General features: G+C 33.4%; 1 pseudogene; it reads right to left on the bottom strand.

The window, feature by feature from the left end:
- Positions 1 to 1192: 1192 nt before the first annotated feature.
- On the bottom strand, positions 1193 to 4406 carry LOC122423166 (annotated as a pseudogene).
- Positions 4407 to 9646: the final 5240 nt, after the last annotated feature.

Here is a 9646-nt window from a genome sequence, read left to right on the forward strand (position 1 = left end):
AGCAAGGGAACTCAAAAGGCATGTAATTATATATGTTACATGGAGCCAATCTTCTCCTGGATTTTAGAGAAAATTCAATAACTTATCTCTTGCAGACTCTGTAATTTTGACCTCTAGAATTCATTTGATTTTTGCTTCAATAAGTTGCAAACATCACTTTTTATCTTAGGGAATTTATACTACATTTTCTTTCCCGCATTTCTTTTGTTCAAAGTATAGCAATACTGTACATTAAAATAAACTTGATTAGCAGAAAGAAAAGACTACTGACTCCACTGACCTTTCTGAGATTTAGTTTGTATCAGTAGCATGGCCAGTAACAGTACCAAAGACTCAGTTGGAAATAGCAACTAGAATAGAATAGTAAATGGCAATTTGGCATTGTATGGAATTATTGCACTCAAATAAGGAATGTTTTAGATACTGAAAGTAGCTTTATTCAAGCAGGAAAATTCTGTGGAAGACATAGACTGTACTTCAGCTTTTTGAAGTAAGCTAATGCAGTAAATTCTTACATTATAATTCAACTCACAGGTATAGGTAGACAATATTTCTCAGAAATTCAAAATGTAGCAGTGTAATTAAAAGTATTTTCATTTGGGGTCATACAAAATTTGACTTCTATTTTTCTTATTCATCACATAAAGAATAATCAATATGTATTGTCTTACTGTGTGAAAACATATTTTGTAAAATAATTATAAATTGTATCTTATTTTATAATTTGTACAAGATGTTCACACATTAAAATTATGACACTTATGAAACAATATTCTCAGGAGCATAATGCTATATCTATTATAATTGAACTATTTTTAAACTAAATGATTGAGTTTGTCATTTCTTTCAAGTGGTCAGTTTTGTTCTAAAACTGTAACTACAGCTCCACACATTTTATTCGTATGCCAAGTCCTGAAAATTTATCTAATACATAGCTCATAGAAATCCATATTGAAAACATCTGTTTCTTACAATGTGATCTGTGAAAAATATCATATTTAAAATACTGCATTCCTGAAATTGATAAAGGAACAGGTTTGTAGAGCAGAAAGTCTAGCAGAAAATGAGCTTGGAAGGAGGCCCTAGATTGACTGAAATTGCTACATAATCTAAAAATATGTACAGAATAAGACAAACTAGGTCAAGATTAAAATGAAAACATTTTTTTTCCTTTATATATTTTAGAATTTTCTCATTTCTTTGAAGTAAACCAAACTTTCTGGACCATATCTTTAAAGGCCTGTTTCACTTGCTGGTTCCTTAGGGTATAAATGAAGGGATTCAGCAAAGAGGCAGCTGAGGTATTGAGCACAGTTACTCCTTTGTTTAAGATCACTCTGTCATTGGCCGATGCTTTTATGTACATGAAGATGCAGTTTCCATAAGAAATGAAAACTACAGTCATGTGGGAAGAACAGGTAGAAAAGGCCTTTGTTGGACAGAAGGGAATTTGAGAATTGTCTTGATGATATAAGCATAGGAGAGAATTACTAACGTGCGGCCATCAGTGTCACCACAGCCAAGAAAAAGGACATAAGCTCTAGAAAATGTGTATCTGAACAAGAGATCTGTAGGATGGGAGAAGAATCACAGATAAAATGATCAATGACATTGGAATCACAGAATTCCAACTTGAGCCCTAAGATCACTGGAGGAAAGATCATCAGGAATCCAGTTGCCCAACAGCTGAGTACAAGGAGGTGGCAAACTATATTGCTCATGAGAGTGGTGTAACTGAGGGGTTTATGTATGGCCACATAACGATCATAGGACATAGCAGCCAGAAGGTAAAATTCAGTGACTCCAAGAAAAAATAAAAATAACTGAGTCATACGACTCATATAGGAAATAGTTCTGTCCTTTGTGACAAGGCTCACCAAGAACCTTGGAATGCAAACAGTTGTGAATGAAATTTCTAAAAAGGAGAAATTTCGTAGAAAGAAATGCATCCATGTTTTAAGGTGGGAATCTAGCAGAGTGAGAAGGATGATGGTTAAGTTTCCTGTCACACTGAACACATAGGTAAAAAACAGAAAGAGAAAAACTATAGTCTGTCAGACCCAAAAGAATGAACTCGGCAATGATTGGTTCTTCATTTATCTCATAGGGGTTTTATCAAACATAGACAAAAAGATCTAAAAAAAAAAAAAAAAATAGGATTGGCTGTGAGAGTCAATAAGAACAAAACAACGAAGATGAGAGAGAAGCTAACATTAAATTGATGCCAACAATATGCTAAGTACAGCATTTGGGGATGTACATAAATTTTCTTGTTAATATCTGCAAAACCCTCTATGAGTAGAATATTATTATCCCCGCTTTTTAGAGAAAAAAATTGAGGCTTAGATTAAAGATTTTTTCTGAGGTATATATCTAAATCTCAGCTTTTTAATAGAAATATGTTGAATCTTTAATGAAGATAAATATTCAAGACACAGCAGATAAAATCCATCTGAATCCCTTGGGTTAGATCTAAGTATTTATATTTCTACAAAGTTTAAAGTTCATAGCCAATGAAGATGTACTGTGTTAGTAATTCAGTGGGATGTTGAACCGAAAGCCTTTTACATTCAACACCTTTGCTCCTTTCAACTTTATCATAATGAATATCCACTACAAGGTCTTAGTCTTAAATATGTGAATAAATTTAGAGTGTTTGCAAATTCACTTAAAATCTATGGAAATTATATGCGAAGAGGGCATATATATAGTTTGTTTTAAACAAAGGGCAAATGACACATATTATTTTTAAGACTGACTACAATAGACAATACTGCTTCAAGAAGGGCAACTATAAAACATAATTGAATATCAATGTCAGTTGGGTGGTAAACCAGAAATTACAGATTGGACTTAAAAATCATAGGAAATAGTCACAGTATCTTAGATCTAAAAGAGAATTTATGGAAAATTGACTAATACTTACAAAAAGCTAAAATTCTCTGCAAAATCGAGGAAGGCATCTATTTAGCAAGATTTTACCCAAGGACACAATTATGACAGTTGACAACTTTCACAAATAAAAACTTTAGAATATAAACAATAAAGAAAAGGGAGAAATAATTCTATAAATTCAAAAACATTCAAACTCTCGCAACCACATTTTCAATAAAGGTTTTCAAATCTCAACACATTTTAGAAATTAGCTACATTGCTTTTAAGACATATACCAGTTTTTCTTTATCTTCCGCATGTCTTCTTAGCCTCCTTGTAGATGAGATGTACTACTTCCATAGTAAGTTTACCATTTACATGATTCCTAACAGACAAAACTACTATAGAGTGAAGGTGTCTATTTTTTGAGATCATTTTATTAGTCTTCTTTTCTCAACTTTTTCATTGTTAAGTTTATGCAGTTAATAAAAATCCCAATGGACAGATTTAAATCATTTTATGAAGAAACACCCTTCATATATGTTATATTTCTATACAGAAAAGTGAAAAACAATTATCCAGAAAGAAAAAAATCAAACTACTCAAATATCTGCCTTTGATTTCCAGAAAATTACCTAAATTCACAATTAAAAACAAAAGATCCAAACTCAAAAGCACTTACCTTAGTTCCTGCATTGTCCTGTATCTTTGCCTAAAATGTGAAAAGGGAGAAAAAAATGGATTATCAATGTACTCAAAGTCTAGACAATATTATTTCAGCAAGAAATTAAAAGAAAAATAGCTTTTAAGTTGCAACTCAATGCCAAAAGATGGAATGTATTCTGTGTTTCTGTAAATTTTTCCCTCCCACCTCTCTCTTGTATGAAAATGTAAACTGAGGCCAACATTCTGGACTTGGGTAGTAGAAGCTACTTTATTTGATTTTAGCCCAAATAAGATAAATTCTTTAGGATTTACATGAATATGTCTAAATGATATCATATATATTATTAGTATAATACATTCTTATATTCCTTACATGTGGAGATAGAAAAAATCCAGGCACTTTTGACAAAAGTGTTGGCATATCCTCCAAGTAGGGAGTTGTTTTATAGTTAATTTCACACACTAAGTGAATGCGCTTTCTTTAATCGTTTATTTACTTACTTACATACTCAAGGGATTCACTGAGAAGGTAAAAGAAGCAAAACTATACAAAGAAAAGCTACCCTTGGGACTAATGAACGGAAGACACTAATTTTATGTAATAAAACTGACTTGTATAACATATTATCATACAATGTGAAGGGTGAATACACCTATAGAGAACTGAGGTTATTAAACATCTCTAAGACAGTAAGCAAGAACAATTGCTGGGTCAGGATCATATTCATTATTCAATGACTAGCTTTAGTATTTAAGGTTAAAAGTATAAAATTCCATTAGATTAACTACATTCACAAAATTTTTCATTCAGTCAATCCTTGTTGAGATGACCGAAAACTTACTAATTTTATCATGAATTGTGGCATGCTCCGAGCTGGTTAATTTGGGTATCAATGACCTTAGTATGTAAGACTTAAGTAGAGAAGTATTTAAGACTCCAAGAAACATGACTGAGTGAAAGGAGATATGAGGCTAAATGGTGATATAAGAATTGTATCCAAGGAAGGTAAAAAATATGTGACACTTCCAGTGGCTCAAGAAATTAAGGAAGAATGACATGCAGACATTAATGACTTTATGGTATTTCTTCCAAATGTGTTAAAATAAAAACATTAAAGGTAACGTTATTCCTACCCTTGACTTACCATGTATGAGAGGAAGAGAAACCCCAAGAAGTGAAAAAAACCCAGCATTATCCCACTCACATACTCATACCCCAGCTCTCCTCTCATCCCCCTGGTAACCACGTGTTTGTTCTTTAATTGTGTAAGCCTGTTTCTGTTTTGTTATATTTGTTTCTTTCATTTTATAGATTTCTTAAGAAAGTGATAGCATACAGTGTTTGTCTTTCTGTGGCTGACTTATTTCACTTAGCGTGATACCATCCAGGTCCATCCATCATGAGATATTACCTCACACCTGGGTCAGAATGGCTATCATAAAAAAGACCATAAATAAATATTGGGAGAATGAGGACAAAAGGGAACCCTGGTACACTGCTGCTGAGAATGTGAATTGGTGCAACCACTCTGGAAAATGGTTTTGTGGTTCCTCAAAAGACTAAAAATAGAACTTTCATATAATCCAGCAGTTCCACTCCTGGGTATTTATCTGAAGAAAATGAAAACACTAATTTGAAAAGATACTTGCATGCCAATATTTATGGAACATTATTTACACCTGCCAAGATATGAATGCAACCTAAGTGTTTATCAAAAGATGAAAAGATAAAGAAGATTTTGTTTATATATGGATATAATAGACTAGTATTCAGTCATAAAATAAAGAGAGGTTGCTTTTGAAATACTAGTATTCATATACAATTTAGAAAATGACAACAAAAGATTTTCTAATCCCTTTTCTCTGAACAAATTTTAATGTCCAAGAGGAAGGTATGGGAGTGGTAGGAGGTGGTACTGAGTTAATTTATTCTTGTTTAGGTTTTATTTTTTCCAACTTCATTGAGATATAACTGACATATACAATTGTATAAATTAAGTTGTACAATATGTTGATTTCACACTTGTATATTGCAAAATGATTACCACCATAGAATGAACTAACAACTCCAGCACATTACATAGTTACCGTTTCTTTTTTTGAGGTGAAATCATATAAGATCTACTTTCTTTGCAACTTTCTTCTATATAATATAGTATTATTAACTATAATCACCATGCTATACATTACATCCTCAGAATTTATTTGTTTTATTACTGAAAGTTTGTACTCTTTGACCAAACATCTGCTTATCTTTGCAAAAACATGTAATGGAGAAAAGACAGTCTCTCCAATAAGTGGTTCTGGGAAAACTGGATATATACACATAAAATAATGAAATTAGAACACTCCCTAATACCATACCATAATCAAAATGGACTGAAGACCTAGAAGTAAGGTCAGACACTATAAAACTCTTAGAGGAAATCAGAGGCAGGACACTCTTTGATATAAATCACAGCAAAATCTTTTATGACCCATCTCCTCAAATAGTACAAGTTACAATAAAGCAAAAATAAATAAATGGAATCTAATGAAACTTAAAATCCTTTACACAAAGATGGAAACCATAAACAAAACAAAAAGACAACACTCAAAAATGGAGAAAATATTTGCAAACAAAGCAACTGAAAAGGAATTAATCTCCAAAATATACAAGTAGTACATGCAGCCCCTTACCAGAAAACAACAACAACAAACACACAAACAAAAAAAATAACAAACATCCCAGTCAAAAAATGGCCAAAAGAACTGAATAGACATTTCCTGAATGAAGAGATACAAAAGGCCAACAAACACATGAAAATATGTTCACCATCACTTAAGTATTAGAGAAATGCAAGCAAAAGTACAGTGAAGTATCACCTCACACCAGTCAGAATGCCCACAGTAAAATATTCTACAAACAATATATACTGGAGAGAGTGTGGAGAAAACAGAATGCTCCTACACTATTGGTGGGAATGTAAATTGATACAGTCACTATGGAGAGCAATATGGAGGTTCCTCAATAAACTAAAAATGAAATTAACATATGACCCAACAATCCCACTCCTGGGCATATACTTGGAGAAAATCATAATTAAAGAAGGTATGTGCACTTGAATGTTCACTGCACACCATTTACGATAGCCAGGGCATAGAAGTAACCCAAATGTTCATCAAGAGAGGAATGGAAAAAGAAGATATGGTGTGTATATATACATATATATGTGTGTATATATATATATAAACAATGGAATATTACTCAGCCCAAAAAGGAGTGAAACAGTGTCATTTACAAAGACATAGATGGACCTAGAGACTGTCATATAAAGTGAAGTATGTCAGAAAGAGAAAAACAAATATCATTTAATATCAGTTACATGTGGAATCTAGAAAAATGGTACAGATGGACTTATTCTCAGAGCAAACTTAGGGACACAGATGTAGAACATAAATGTATAGTTACCACTGGGGGTGAGGGGTGGTGGATGAATTAAGATATTGGGATCAACATATATACATATTATGTATAATATAGATGACTAATGAGTACCTACTGTATAGCACAGGAAAACTCTATTCAATAACAGGTTCAGTTCAGTTCAGTTCAGTTCAGTTCAGTCGCTCAGTCATGTCCAACTCTTTGCGACCCCATGAATTGCAGCATGCCAGGCCTCACTGTCCATCACAAACTCCCGGACTTTACTCAAACTCATGCCCATCGAGTCAGTGACTCCATTCAGCCATCTCATCCTCTGTCGTCCCCTTCTCCTCCCGTCCCAAATCCCTCCCAGCATCAGGGTCTTTTCCAACGGGTCAACTCTTCTCATGAGGTGGCCAAAGTACTGGAGTTTCAGCTTCAACATCAGTCCTTCCAATGAACACCCAGGACTTATCTCCTTTGGGATGGACTGGTTGGATCTCCTTTCAGTCCAAGGGACTCTAAAGAGTCTTCTTCAACACCATAGTTTAAAGCATCAATTTTTCAGCACTCAGCTTTCTTCACAGTCCAACTCTCACATCCATACATGACCACTAGAAAAACCGTAACCTTGACAAGACAGACCTTTGTTGGCAAAGTAATGTCTCTGCTTTTTAATATGCTGTCTAGGTTGGTCATAACTTTCCTTCCAAGGAGTAAGCATCTTTTAATTCATGGCTGCAGTCACCATCTGCAGTGATTTTGGAGCCCAAAAAAATAAAGTCTGACACTGTTTCCACTGTCTCCCTATCTATTTCCCATGAGGTGATGGGACCAGATGCCGTGATCTTAGTTTTCTGAATGTTAAGCTTTAAGCCAACTTTTTCACTCTCCTCTTTCACTTTCATCAATAGGAGTAGGATGTTAAAAAGATTAGTAACACTTATTCTTAAAAATGAACTAATATTGATAACAAAAAGAAAGTATTAGCATTTATCATAAGACACTGTCAATAGTATCCTTCAAGTTAGTCCAAAATGAGAAAAAGAAAGTAAAAAATGAGGCTGAGTTACAGCTTCATTTGGAGCTATTCTCTGGATATCAATTATTTGTGGACGTTAAAAGAAAAACCAATATTGAATATGTGTGTTAACCTATTATGGGTAATACATAGCAATAAAATTGTACTTAATACTCCTTTAAAGAAGCTGAGATAATAAATTTTATTTTATATGCATTTAGTCAAAATTATTAAAAAAATAAAATGAGAAAGTATCAACAAAAGCAAATATATATCAAGGGGAATCACAGAATTAAAAAAAAAAAAAGTCAATTCTCTTCACAAGGTGTCAAAAAGAATGAGCAATTTTGAAAACTATGAAAATTAAAAATAAAATATTTAACTGTAAAAGTGAAGTCGCTCAGTTGTGTCTGACTCTTTGTGACCCCATAGGCTATAGCCTGCCAGGACCCTCCATCCATGGGATTTTCCAGGCAAGAGTACTGGAGTGGGTTGCCATTTTCTTATCCAAGGGATCTTCCCAACACAGGGATTGACGTCGGGTCTACCTGCCTTATAGACAGACGCTTTACCATCTGAGCCACCAGGGAAGATCACTATGTAACTGTATTACTAAACAAAAATAGATGGTAAAATATAATATCACCTCATTTAAAAGTATAAAGTATGAAAAATGTCATAATCAGAAAAATATGAATTCTTTCTGAAATATAACTTGAGATCCTATTTCAAGAAAATCCACAAACAAGTTGAAGACCAGTAAAAATCTGGGGAATATAGTCATATCCCACATATTGACAGAAGGAATGACAACAATGCTCACTTTTTTGTGGCATCTTTGTCTGGTTTCAAAGTGATGGTGGCCTCATAGAATGAGTTTGGGTGCTTACCTCCCTCTGAAATGTTCTGGAAACGTTTGAGCAGGATAGCTATTAGTTCTTCTCTAAACTTTTGGTAGAATTTACCTGTGAAGCCATCTAGTCCTGCACTTTTGTTTATTGGAAGATTTTTATTATTATTATTATTATGATCTTGATTTCCATGCTTGTGATGTGTCTGTTAAGATTTTCTATTTCTTCCAGGTTCAGTTTTGGAAGGTTATACTTTTCTAAGATTTTGTCCATTTCTCTGATGTTGTCCATTTTATTGATATATAATTGCTCATAGTCTCTTTTGTATTTCTGTGTTGTCTGTTGTGATTTCTCCATTTTCATTTCTAATTTGATTGATTTGATTCTTCATTTTTTTTTTCTTGATGAGTCTGGCTAACAGTTTATCCATTTATCTTCTCAACCAGCTTTTAGTTTTGTTGATCTTTGCTATAGTCACCCTTGTTTCTTTTTCATTTATTTCTGCTCTGATTTTTATGATTTCTTTCCTTCTACTAACTTTGGGGTTCTGTTGTTCTTTTTCTAGTTGCTTTAGGTGTAAAGTTAGGAGGTTTATTTGATATTTCCCTTGTTTTTTTTTTTTGTTTGTTTGTTTGTTTTGAGGTAAGCTTGTATTGCTATGAGTTAACAAGGACTAGGAGATGAGAGAAAGGGAAGGACTTTCAAAACTTGGTATAAACAATGGATAGGAGGCACAGCAGAGATTTGTAGTTCTGGAGGGAAATAGGTCAAAGATTAGAAGGTTATGAGCTATAAAATCTGTATGATGGAGGGATTGAAGATAATTGG

This window comes from Cervus canadensis, chromosome 21, assembly GCF_019320065.1.
Source record: "Cervus canadensis isolate Bull #8, Minnesota chromosome 21, ASM1932006v1, whole genome shotgun sequence".
NCBI lineage: Eukaryota > Metazoa > Chordata > Mammalia > Artiodactyla > Cervidae > Cervus > Cervus canadensis.